Source organism: Ovis aries, chromosome 8, assembly GCF_016772045.2.
Source record: "Ovis aries strain OAR_USU_Benz2616 breed Rambouillet chromosome 8, ARS-UI_Ramb_v3.0, whole genome shotgun sequence".
In the NCBI taxonomy this organism is placed as follows: domain Eukaryota; kingdom Metazoa; phylum Chordata; class Mammalia; order Artiodactyla; family Bovidae; genus Ovis; species Ovis aries.
Genome location: NC_056061.1, coordinates 23492966 through 23506664, shown reverse-complemented (window position 1 = coordinate 23506664; position 13699 = coordinate 23492966). Strand labels below are relative to the sequence as shown.

The 13699-nt window shown below is 38.8% G+C and overlaps 1 protein-coding gene across 4 annotated transcripts in view; it reads right to left on the bottom strand.

Moving 5' to 3' along the window:
• Nucleotides 1–13699, bottom strand: part of HS3ST5 (heparan sulfate-glucosamine 3-sulfotransferase 5) — a 297749-nt gene that overhangs the window by 159020 nt on the left and 125030 nt on the right. The window contains exon 2 of one of the 4 annotated variants that reach the window (XM_060419216.1): nt 8761–13374. The exons of 2 other annotated variants lie outside the window; for them this stretch is intronic. The gene's annotated coding sequence lies outside the window, so the exon portion shown is untranslated. The remainder of the gene's footprint in view (nt 1–8760; nt 13375–13699) is intronic. One more of the 4 variants, XM_060419215.1, reaches the window with a different exon arrangement.

Sequence of the window (13699 nt, the reverse complement as noted above, 5' to 3'; positions counted from 1 at the left end):
TACTTAAATTGTGCAAGGTTTATGCACCAGAGCTATCCGCCCTTTTCTCCTTGCTCTGCTGTATGCCTGCACTCCACACCCAGCCTTCAGGCATGGAAGACAGTTTTCAGTCTCTCACTCTATCCTACTATACCTTGTCTGCTTCTGGCTAAACATTCTATCTCCTTCAGGGTACTCCTCCTTCTGTTACAGCTCTAGGGGCCCGACTCTGAACACACTTTGTCTCTGTTCCAGCTACAAGGCAGCTCTGAAAACCTAATGCGATGTTTTGGGCCTGGCTGTGCCTGTGTTCAGCATAGTATAAAAAAGGCCATCATCTTCTTTGCTCTGGAGACGTTATTACAAATCAAATCTAAGGTCATATCAGCGCTTTTTTTTTTTTTTAGGCAATTACATTACATCTTTAACTCATAATTAAATGAATGCCCAGAATCTTTCACATGTGTTTCTTTCAAGTTCCTCTCAATGGACTTCTAAAAGTTTTGACTGGAGGATGGGACCTTACTTTTGCTACCATTTCATTTTTCTTTTCCGTTTCATTTTATTTTCCCAGACTTGTTCCAGTGTTATAGCCAGTACAGATCTTTCTGAATCTTGGTTCTAACTTCCATGCTATGAGTTATCCCTCAGCTTCATGTCTTCTGCAAATTTGATTTCTAGGATGCCATTGGTTCCTGAGAATCATTCTAGAAATGCCTTTAAAAAATAAAATTTTACAAATATTTTATGTGTTGCCTGCATAATCTTCCTTTCTATTAACTTTAGGATTTTTTATGAGTCTCATGAATACATTTCCTAAATATATGCCATATTCCATTAAAATAAAGACTTCCTTTACTAAGACAAGTGGGATTATACATGTCAGAAAAAAGTGTCAAATTTTTTTCACTAGTTAATTCCCAGGTTATAAAAAAGGACCAAACAATTATTTCCATTTACGACACTAACTGGTACAGAGAAGACTTGGCATAACAGACTAAGCTAGAAGAATCAAATAAAATTCCAAATATTAATAGATTCAATTCTCAGAGCCTTTGGAATTGTCTAAAGACCATGTAAGTTGATTGCTAATTTCTGAAACGTGCGGAATGAGAAAAAAGTAAGCTCAAGTGACATGGGCATGTGTTACGTGTTCCACGTTGATTTGCAGCCGTAAGGGAAACACGCTTCCCTGGTGGCTCGGGGTAAAGAATTCACCTGCCAAGGCAGAAGACACACTTTTGGTACCTGGGTCACAAAGATCACCTGGAGAAGGAAATGACAATCTACTCTAGCATACTTGCCTGTGAAATCCCATGGACAGAGGAGCCTGGTGGGTATAGTCTGTGGGGGCTGCAAAGAGTTGGACATGACCTAGTGACTGAAGAACAACAAACGGAAACTGATATAAAGATATACTGTAACACTTTGCAGTGATTTTGTGAGAACTGGCAACCAGCGTGTGTTATTTCAGACATGGCTCTGTATATCACCTGTAACTGACTCTCACTGATCTCTGGTTAATAGGATTTGTGTTAATGGAGTCACTGCTTGTTAACAGGTTAAGCGTTTGCTTACTGGGACTTAGCAGGAGTTAGACTGGGAGTTAAAAAAATCTCCCCTCCAGGAGACACAGAGCTTCTTCTGGCAAAGGGACTGAGAATCCCCAGGTGATTTGACTCTGAAGGCCAGTGGGATTTGATTACAGGACTTACACAGGACTGGGGAAACAGATGCTTGGAGGGCACAAACAGAACCTTGTGTGCACCAGGACCCAGGAGAAAGGAGCAATGAACCCACAAGAGAAAGAGCCAGACTTGCCTGTGAGTGTCCAGGAGACTCCAGCACGGGCATGGGTCAACAGCGGCCTGCTGTGGGGTCAGGGGCACTGAATGCAACAGTCCTGGGAGAGGCAGCAGGCTGGCGGAAGTCCTTTGGAAGGAGATTGCCATTACCAGGCAAAAGCCAAACTACAGGGAGGGAACACAGCCCCACCCATCAACAGAAAATTGGATTAAAGATTTACTGAGCATGGCTCTGCACTTCAGAGAAAGATTCAGATTCCCCCACAGTCAGTCCCTTGCATCAGGAAACTTCCACAAGTCTCTTATGCTTCAGGGGGCAGATAGAATGAAAATCACAATCATAGAAAACTAACCAAACTGATCACATGGATCACATGGGATTTTCCAGGCAACAGTACTGGAGTGGATTGCCATTTCCTTCTCCTGGGGATCTTCCCAACGCAGGGCTCGAACCTGGGTCGCCCACGTTGTAGACAGACCGTCTGAGCCACCAGGGAAGTCCCACATGGATCACAGCCTTGTCTAACTCAATGAAACTATGGACCATGCCATGTAGGACCAACCAAGATGGGTGGGTCATGGTAGAGAGTTAAGACAAAACATGGTCCACTGGAGAAGGGAATAGCAAACCACTTTGGTATTCTTGCCTTGAGAACTTCATGAACAGTATGGAAAGGCAAAAAGATATGACACTGAAAGAGGAACTCCCCAGGGTTGGTAGGTGCCCAGTATGCTACTGGAGAAGAGTAAAGAAATAGCCCTAGAAATAATGAAATTCAGTCCAGTTCAGTAGCTCTGTAGTGTCCAACTCTTTGTGATCCCATGGACTGCAGCATGTCAGCCCTCCCTGTCCATTATCAACTCCAAAAGTTTGTGCAAACTCATGTCCATCAAGTTGGTAATATCATCCAACCATCTCATTCTCTGTCATCCCCTTCTCCTCCCACCTTCAATCTTTCCCAGCATCAGGGTCTTTTCCAATGAGTCAGTTCTGTTCATCAGGTGGCCAAAGTATTGAAGCTTCAGCTTCAGCATCAGTCTTTCCAATGAATATTCAGGACTGATCTCCTTTAGGATTGACTGGTTTGATCTCCTTGCAGTCCAAGGGACTCTCAAGAGTCTTCTCCAACACCACAGTTCAAAAGCATCAATTCTTCAGCGCTCGGCTTTCTTTATTGTCCAACTCCCACAGGGTCGCAAAGAGTTGGACACAACTGAGCGACTTCACTTTCACACATCAGTACATGAATACATGAAAAACCATAGCTTTGAATAGACAGACCTTTGTTGGTAAAGTAATGTCTCTGCTTTTTAATATGCTGTCTAGGTTTGTCATAGCTTTTCTTCCAAGGAGCAAGCGTCTTTTAATTTCATGGCTGCAGTCACCATCCCCAGTGATTTTGGAGCCCAGGAAAATAAAGTTTGTCACTGTTTCCATTGTTTCACCATCTATTTGTCATGGAGAGATGGGACTGCATGCCATGATCTTAGTTTTTTGAATGTTGAGTTTTAAGCCAGATTTTTCACTCTCCTCTTTCACCTTCATCAAGATGCTCTTTAGTTCCTCTTCACTTTCTTCCATAAGGGTGGTGTCATTTGCATATCTGAGGTTATTTATATTTCTCCTGGAAATCTTGATTTCATCTTTTGCTTCATCCAGCCCAGCATTTTGCATGATGTACTCTGCATAAGTTAAATAAAGAGGGTGACCAATATACAGCCTTGATGTACTCCTTTCCCAATTTGGAACCAGAAAACTAATCAAATTGATCACATGGACCACAGCCTTATATAACTTAATGAAGCTATGAGCCATACCTGTGTAGGGACATCCAAGAGAGACAGGATATGGTGGAGAGTTCTGACAAAATGCGGCCCACTGGAGAAGGAAATGGAAAACTACTTCAGTATTCTTGCTTAAGAACCCCATGAACAGTATGAAAAGGCAAAAAGATAGGACACTGAAAGATTAACTCCCCAGGACAGTAGGTGCCCAATATGCTACTGGAGAAGAGTGGGGAAATAACTCCAGAAAGAATGAAGAGATGAGGCCAAAGCCACAGCACCCAGTTGTGGATATGACTGGTGATGGATGTAAAGTCTGAGGCTGTAATGAGCAATAATGCATAGGAACTTGGAATGTTAGGTCCATGAATCAAGGTAAATTAGAAGTTGTCAAACAGGAGATGGCAAGAGTAAACACCAACATTTTAGAAATCAATGAATTAAAATGGACTGGAATGGGTAAATCATTTCAGATGACCATTATATCTACTACTGTGGGCAAGTATCCCTTAGAAGAAATGGAGTAGCCCTCATAGTCAACAAAAGAGTCTGAAATGCATTACTTGGATATCAAAAAATGGCAGAATGATCTCTGTTTATTTCCAAAGCAAACCATTCAATATCACAGTAATCCAAGTCTATGCCCCGACCAGTAATGCTGAAGAAGCTGAAGTTGAACGGTTTTGTGAAGACCTACAAGACCTTTTAGAACTAACACCCAAAAAAGATATCCTTTTCATTCTAGGGGACTGGATGCAAAAGTAGGAAGTCAAGAGATACCTGGAGTAATAGGCAAATTTGGCCTTGGAGTACAGAATAGAGCAGGGCAAAGGCTAACAGAGTTTTGCCAAGAGAATGCACTGGTCATAGCAAACACCCTCTTCCAACAACACAAGAAATAATGAAGAGACCGAGCCAAAGCGAAAACACCACCTAGTTGTTGATGTGACTGATGATGGAAGTAAAGTCTGATGCTGTGAAGAGCAATAGCGCATAGAAACCTGGAATGTTAGGTCCATGAGCCAAGGTAAATTGGAAGTGATCAAGCAGGAGACGGCAAGAGTGAACATCAACATTTTAGGAATCAATAAACTAAAATGAACTGGACTGGGCAAATTTAATTCAGATTACCATTACATCTACTACTGAGGGCAAGAATCCCTTAGAAGAATTGGAGTAGCCCTCATAGTCAACAAGAGTCTGAAATGCAATACTTGGGTGCGATCTCAAAAGTGACAGAATGATCCCTGTTCATTTCTAATGCAAACCATTCAATATCAAATGAGGACAGGCTAGGCCTTCTGCAGTTGTAGTCATGGTCTCAGTAGACATTACAAACTCCTGATCTATTTTTTCTTGGGGAGCTCCTGCCGTGAAGTTGGGATATTCAGGGATACATGGTGATGTTGATGTTTTATGGCTCTTTTCTCATTTACTGTTCCAGAGTAATGAGCACCCCTCTAATTTATCACTCTTCTTGAACTCAAAACGCAAGACATCAACATTCATATTCTATAAGTTCTGGTAGGAAAAACCACAGGTCATTGGAAATATGTCAGTCTCAGTTTATTATTTCCTGCTAACAAGTACATTAACTGGATCAAACATGCCTTTACACATAGAGAAATCCCAATAATATTTAACATTTTAATAGTCTTCCAATTAAATTAGACATGTTTACTTTTGCAACTCCATCAGAGAAATATGTTTTATCTCTACCCAAACATCAATCTGAAGCAGTTAACTAAATATATTGCCATATGTTTCTAACACCCTTAACTTGCTCCCCGCAGCAGGTCAGTGCAGCCTTCATTCTAGGTAATATATTGTTACTTTTAGGTATTCATCTTTTGGCTTGCAGATTCAAGCTTTTTCTGCAGCTTCCTCTCTTCATAAGATTCCAATTTTGGATATCTCCTCTGTACACCTATTCCTAGATGTGACACAATTCCAGTTTTAAACTACTTAGAGTCTCAAAGAGAATAAATTCAAACATGTACAGGGACATCTTGTTGCATAAAAGAGGCAGGTCAAACCCTTGCCTAGCATTCAAAATCGTTCACAATTTTATCTATTTCACCTTCCAATCCATCTCTCCCTCATTTAGCCTTAGTTCACATATGGTGAACTCAAGCAAATCAAATTGCTTGTGAATCTTTCTCCATGTTCCATACACCTTCCTGCCTCTCTCTTTGCCTAGAAACTAAATCCCAAATTCTTCCTCATGAATTATAATGCTCTGCATTTTACTTACTGTTCTTTTTCAGAAGGGGCCTCCCTTTTCCTTGTTTCATGCCTTTCATGCCTTTCAGTTCAGTCACTCAATCATGTCCGACTCCTTGCAACCCCATGGACTGCGGCATGACAGGACTCCCTGTCCATCACCAACTCCCAGAGTTTACCCAAACTCATGTCCATTGAGTCGGTGATGCCATCCAACCATCTCATCCTCTGTCATCCCCTTCTCCTGCCCTCAAACTTTCCCTTTTCAAATGAGTCAGCTCTTTGCATCAGGTGGCCAAAGTATTGGAATTTCAGCTTCAACATCAGTCCTTCCAATGAACACCCAGGACTGATCTTCTTTAGGTAGGACTGGTTGGATCTCCTTGCAGTCCAAGGGACTCTCAAGAGTCTTCTCCAACACCACAGTTCAAAAGCATCAATTCTTCAGTGCTCAGCTTTCTTTACAGTCCGACTCTCACATCCATACATGATCACTGGAAAAACCATAGCCTTGACTAGACGGACCTTTGTTGGCAAAGTAATGTCTCTGCTTTTTAGTATGCTGTCTAAGTTGGTTATAACTTTCCTTCCAAGGGGTAAGCGTCTTTTAATTTCATGGCTGCAGTCACCATCTGCAGTGATCTTGGAGCCCCCAAAAACAAAGTCTGGCACTGTTTCCACTTTTTCCCCATCTATTTGCCATGAAGTGGGACCAGAAGCCATGATCTTAGTTTTCTGAATGTTGAGCTTTAAGCTAATTTTTTCACTTTCTTCTTTCACTTTCATCAAGAGGCTCTTTAGTTCTTCTTCACTTTCTGCCATAAGGGTGGTATCATCTGCATATATGAGGTTATTGATATTTCTCCCAGCAATCTTGATTCATGCTTTTATTCACCCTATTTTCTCTTCCTGGAAATGTCCCTTATTTTATTTTTGTATGTCCAGCTGACACTTTATGAAGCGTCACCTTATCGCATCAATTAGAAGCAGATGATTTTTTTTTCCTACTTTGAACATCTAAATGTGTTCAGTTGTGCCTTCCCTATAGGATTTGTCACTTTTTAAACTTTTAATTTGAAATGAATTTAGGCTTATAGAAATGTTGCAAGGAGTTTCCATTATACCCTTGAATCAAATCATAGCTTAAATGTAAATGTCTCACATAACCATAGAACAATTTTCAAAATGAGACATTACTTATAACTAAACTGGAGAGTTTATTTGGATTTCACCAGTTTTCCAGTAAGGTATATTTCTGGTCCAAGATCCAACTCAGGATCCCATATTGCATTGTGGTCATGCTTTGTTGCTCTCCTCCAAACTGTGACAATGTCTGAGCTTTTCCTCATCTTTCATGACCTTGAGAATTCACCTAATAATATCATTACAGTTGTACATGTTTGTTTCCTTTGCTAAAGTTTCTTGAAATTTTTTTCACTGAGACACGTTTTTATTCCCAACAGTGTCTAGCACATGACAGGAGCTCAATAATTAATACTTAACTACATGTCAGAAGTAATTAGAAAAGATAGTTACAAAATTGGCATAATTAAATACTGAGCTGTGTGCCATACTGACTTTAAGTTGCAAAAGTTAGAGAGCAAGAGAGTAAAATTATAGGACAAAAGACGTTCTTTGCAGATACTGACACTATATCTGAGTTCATTATCTGAGCCCCCAGAGCAGAAATCATCAAAGCTCCCAGCCTGTGAGCCGATCAGGGTACAGGGATACCTAGTGACTGCAGGAAGGGTAGACACAGCCTCAGTCCAGGGCTGAGCACAAATGTTGGGTCTCAACACCAATACACTTCCTCTGTCCTGTGGTAGGGGTGGGTCCTTGCACACACCACTGAGCTAAAATAACTACTCCCTCCCTCTTACACCTTGGTTTCTATTCAATAGCTTCCTGTTAAGAAATTCAGGATAGAGAACTCTAGTCTTCTTGCCTGGGGCCCTGAGCCCCAGCTGGTTCTTTTCTTGAATTTCCCTACAAGTGGCTGACCAGTGTGTCTGATGTCTCACACCATGACGCCAGCACTCATCTACCCCCTGATATCCATTTGTCTTAATTTCCCCATTGCTATGACATGTTTGGCCCTATTGAATCCCACTCCTTTTCCAGGAAGCCAGGAGAAAGCTCAGCTGACAGGTCCATGCCTTTTACATGCTATCATACCCACTGGTTATCTTCCTTAGCCATGGGAGTTTCATTCTTTTCCCAACAGCACCTCTTGCTAAGTTTCAGCACACTGCAGAATTGTGTCCATTCACCTTGTGACTCAGATGTCCTTAGCTATTTCACTTTATTTCTAATCTCAAATTACTATGATATCCACATAAACTGTACTTCCTCATTACTACTGTAGAGGCTGACTCTGTTTTTCCCCTCCTGCTAAACTTGTTAGCATTGCCTTGCTGAAGAATCCATCTTCTGGGGCCACAGAAGGAAGATTTGCTTTGTTTTGTGGGGACTGCAATTACTGGCATCTGAAAGAGGGCATTCTTTAATTTCAATTCCATACTGCATCTTTCACAAAGACTGAGAAATACCATTTGACAGGTTCAAGAGAAACTGAACTGATATCTGTTGGGTTTTAACTGGAGCACTGCTGAATAATTTTTCATTTTCTTTTGGAAGGCATTACCACAAAGAGAAAACATGCCTAGTAGGGTCCCACAGAGGTGTTTTGACATTAGGCTTAATAAAGCATGAAGAACTCATTAATAAATAATGTTCTGCTAGGTTAACAAATAAAGGTGAATGCAGTGGCTAGACCCTGGAGTAAATCAAATCATGCATGCAGGCATGCAACTTATTAACCTGCAGCAGTCTCTTCAAACGTCTGGCAGAGCCCAGTGCTACAATGCACAAGTGAACCCAGCATATTGCAAACGCAGGCACCTTTGGTTATGACACAAACTATTATTCTTTTCCATACTCCATGGGTCTCAAAAAGTAAACAAACCTTCACTGATGATGATCAGGAGGCAATCCAATGACACATTTTATCTCTGCAAGAAGGAAGGTTCCACCATCAACACAGTGGAACACTTGACACAATTACACCTTCTCATCTCATAGCCTTTGTTTCTTCATCTAAGGCAGCTCACAAAAGAGAGAATGAGTTAAAGGACACAAACAAGCTAGTCTATTCAGCCAAAACGGTTACTAATGAACTTTCTAGTCCGACTCAGAAAACCTTTAGTAGTGTCCAGAAACATCCTCTCTTCATTTCTTTTTTGTTTTTAAATGAATGTTCACTGTTTCTGAAGAGTCCTTTTCTAGATTCAGAAGGATGTATGGTTTTAGATGGAGAGCAATTTCATGGCTGCCCAAAGTGGGTAAAAGCTCTTGGAGTGGTAGAGGGTGGGAGGGAAGCTTTGATACTTTGGGCAGTTGTATTTTCCTTTTGGTTCTGTGGTGCTTAAGGCAGCTGCTGCTTCAGGAAAGCTCTCTGAATGATTATAAGCTTATGGACAGTTGTCAAGTGTAAGTTAAGCACAACTCACTCCAGCTGCTCAACAATCTGGAGGGATAGAACCTCCTGCCCCACACTCTTCTGACCAACCACCTACTCCATTCTCTAAAGGGTTTAGCTGGAAAGCTAACCACTAAGCAATAAAAGGAAAACATTTCCAGGCACTGTTTTGATGAAATAACTTGTTGAGCGGGTTCAATTTCAACCCAAAGCCTTACCAACCATGCCCACATGCATAAATGTACACATTTTGCCAGACCCTTTATGTGGTTATGATGACAAAGCCATTAGGTTGTCATTTAAATCTTGTCCCAAGCTACAGATTTAAAGAAAATCATTATCCCGAGAATGAAAGCATTCCATTAAACACTCGTACCTGACTTTTTTCATAATTCCTGTATAGTTATGTATATGCCATATGTACACACAGTTATATAATTATATATAGTTTCTTCATTTCCAAGTGAATGAAATAGAGAAAATGAAGGAATAATCAGGATTCAAAGTGATGCATGATTAAGATTTCATATTTGAGAAACCAAGAGAGACCATGTGGAATAGTAGCAATGTGAGTAGTCCATAATTATTGAACCTTACAAAGTATTTTATGTGACTCATTTCCTTTAATTCCAATAGCCCTAAGATGTTGACAGTGTTACCATCTGTATTTTACATATGAGAAAGTTGAGACAGTGAGTTGAAAGTGTCCAAGATCACACAGTAAGCAGCAGAACTATGGATTTGAACTTGGGCAGTATGATTCCAGAATTCACCTCCTTAAGTGTTATTCTGTACCACCCCTGTTATGTTATTAGGAAATCAAGTCATGGACAGCTCTACCACTAAACTGAAAAAAATGGGACTTCCTTTTTTCCTCACATTACAATGAGTTGGACATGACTTAGTGACTGAACAACAACAACAACAAAATGAGTTTAGAGTTAGCCTAACTATTTGTTACCTTCCTGTGTGATTTTAATAAATATTCAGTTATGTACATATAGATGGACCCTGACTCAAGATTTTTTGACTTTACAATGGCGCAACAGTGATATGCACTCAGTAGAAACCATGCTTTGAATTTCGATCTGGGGCTAGCAATAAGTGGATACTCTCTTTTGATGCTAGGCAGAGGTAGTAAGCTCCTGGAACATAATCACAGTGGAAAACAACTGGTGCACTAACAACCGTCCTGCACCTAAACAACCATTCTGCTTTTCACTTTCAGTACAGTACCCAACACTTTACATGAGACATCCAATACTTTATTATAAAATAGACTTCGTGTTAGATGTGTTAGTTGTAAGCTAAGGTAAATATTCTGAGCACATTTAAGGTAAGTGAGGCTAAGCTATGATGTTTGGTAGGTCGGGTGTCTGAAACACATGTCCTACTTGGAATAATTTCACCTTAAAATGGGTTAATGGGGACGTAAACTCATCAAGTTAAGATCTGTACTTAGGTGATTTTGCTCGCCATAGTGATCGTTCTCAATCGCAAATTGCAAAATTAAATGGAAATAATCCATTCTGTTGCCTGAACAACTAAGCAGTTCTAATTTCAGTAACAAATGTCCTTGATATTTAGCCAAACATATATTGGTATAAAAATATTTCTTCATAAAGTAAACATTACCGCAGTATTGAAAATTTTGGTTCTTTGGAAAGAAGAAAAACTGGTTGAAAGGCCCCTAAGTTTTCTAGGAGATACAAAATTTTGAAGGAAAGATGTTATTTCCTGACAAGCTAGGATCAAGCTGGGATTTAGACAGTCTATGGTGAGAAAATGGGAAATGCAATGCTGTGATTTGGTCTAACGTTAGGCTGTATCATTTGATCACTGTTAAGAGTCAAGCACCTAACTTTCCTATGTATCGAGTACAAGTCATTAGGAAATATGTTCTGCTGTCAACACAAAACAAATAAATGCTTTTGTACTTTTTAGCTTAAGCTTCTGTATGCACTGAATTTGTTTATATATGAAATATAAAAAGATAATTTATAATGACAATGTCAATAAATACAAAAATTTTTATTTATTATTAACTATGGTATCATCTGACTTCTTATGCCTCTGTGCTTTACTTGTCCAAATAAATTAAAAGTTCTTTGTGGGAAGAAACTGCATTTGGTATTTCTTTGTTACCATTTTGAAAACAATTCTACTTTCTATGGTATGATTTATTATGCAAGTCTAAACTCTAGACAAAAATGTGTAAAATGGAAATACTTATTCACAATAAATGTGGTGCCCCAAGGCACTATTTCTAGCTTATATTAATTTGGGTGCTATATTACTTGATAATACCTGTCAAACTATACCCCCAATCACATTACCTTTATTCTTACTAATTAACATAATGTGTGAAAAGACAGTGAAAGGCAAAGGTATGTTCAATTTCCTTAGCCCAAGAGACGAATGAAGGTACTCTTGGACCCATAGGTTTACGTAGAAGGGAAGTCTGGCCCACTAATTCCCTTGGCTCTCAGAGACCAATTCATCCATGAAGTGATTAAAAATGGAAAAAAATTATGCACTTTTGGGAAAAGAATATGCAAAAAGTATTGCTGCTTTCTAAACCATAAATATTCATGGGCGGGGGGAGAGGAAAAGAGAAATTTCCAAGGATATTAGTAAGGGTTTCTGACAAAATGAATTCAATCAATCAGTTATTTTCATAGTTTCTTTTTCCGTTAGTAATCTGAAGTATATTAGCTTTGTATTTTCTTAAACATCCTTTAAAAATTATTGTTAAAAATAAGAAACAATCTAAAATTCCTAATTCTAGAATGCTAATAATGTCATCACATTAATAAGAACCAGATGTACTTTTAAAGTATAATTTTCAATTAATTTTACTGATTATAGAATACTATAATTGAACTGTGTCATGGATATTGGAACAGGTAGAAGATCCAAGTTTTAGCTTTATAGGATTTACAACTGTACAAAAGCAGAAGTAAAAACTGGATGAATTATTCATTTTCTTCATTCACTATCAGACAAAACCATTAAAATGCTGCTAAGTTCACAAAGTACTCATTAAGTCTTCTGGACCCTGGTTATTGACAGCTGTTTTCCATAATGATCTTCATCAATCATTTAAGGTCATGTACCTAATGCTATATATCCTTATTAATATATTTAAAATTTAAATTATGTTGGTTTTATAAATGCTATACCTGAAAATACATGTGAACATTTTATTCTGTGCAATGAGAAACACCAATTTTATCATTATATAAAGCCATGGTCATATCCTTCATTTCAAGCAAATTTAGAATCCATTTATAAGAACCAAATATATAGCAGTTTAAGATGTATTATAATGCTGAAACTAAAAACTGTCTTAGAAAATTAATTGATATTGCTTTAATTGTTTAATTTTTTTGCATATGAAATTCCCTAGGCTTAGCAGACAGAGTTTTTCATACTTTGCATTGTGTTTTGAATATATTGCTTCTCGGCTCTATTAAATCTACTGGCATTATTTTCCAGTGAGTTACATAATTTTCCCTTATGAGGATTCAGAGAGTTCTCACATGACTCTGCATCATTTTCTAAAGACTGAGCAACCCAGGGCCCAGATATTACTTAAGCTGTTTTCTAAACTCAGCACTTTACTATATATGACTATCTCCTTCCACAATTTATTGAGAAATAATAATGTTGTATTATACTTTTGCCATATGTAGTGATTAATAGGTAAGTAATTTTGTGACTCATAAATCATTTAATATATAAAGGAAAAAGTACCTTAAAAAATCATTCTAAAAAAAGTTTACTTTTGATAGAGCTAAAGAGGTTGCCAAATAACAGGCCATTTCTGGAGTTTAAGCACACTCACTAATCAGATGACTTCATGAAATTCAAAGGTATGATAAACTCCCCTTAATTTAAAGGAAGTGAAGTGAAAGTCGCTCAGTTTTGTCCGACTCTTTGTGACCCCATGGACTACCTGGACTCCCTGGGATTCTCCAGGTCAGAATACTGGAGTGGGTATCCTTTTCCTTTTCCAAGAGATCTTCCCAACTCAGGGATCGAACCCAGGTCTCCCCCATTGCAAACAGTTTCTTTACCAGTTGAGCCACAAGGGAAGCCCTAATTTAAAGGAAACAGTATTTTAATAATGAGCACTGAGAAATCTCAGGTAAATGGATTTATCAAAAACAACTTTTGGATTGGAATTTTCAAAGAACAGATTCCTGTATTAGTTCTACTATTGATGGGCTTCCTAGACCTACACACACCATCTAAACTGGACAAATCCCTTACCCTCTTTGGGACACAGTTTTCACACCTGTAAAATAAAGGCAGCTGGACTAGAATTTCTGGGATCACTTCCAGATCAAACAGACTTTGATTCTATTGCTCTGGTAGTTAGTGATGTACATGGTTATCAACTTGAAAATAATTCTTAAGATGG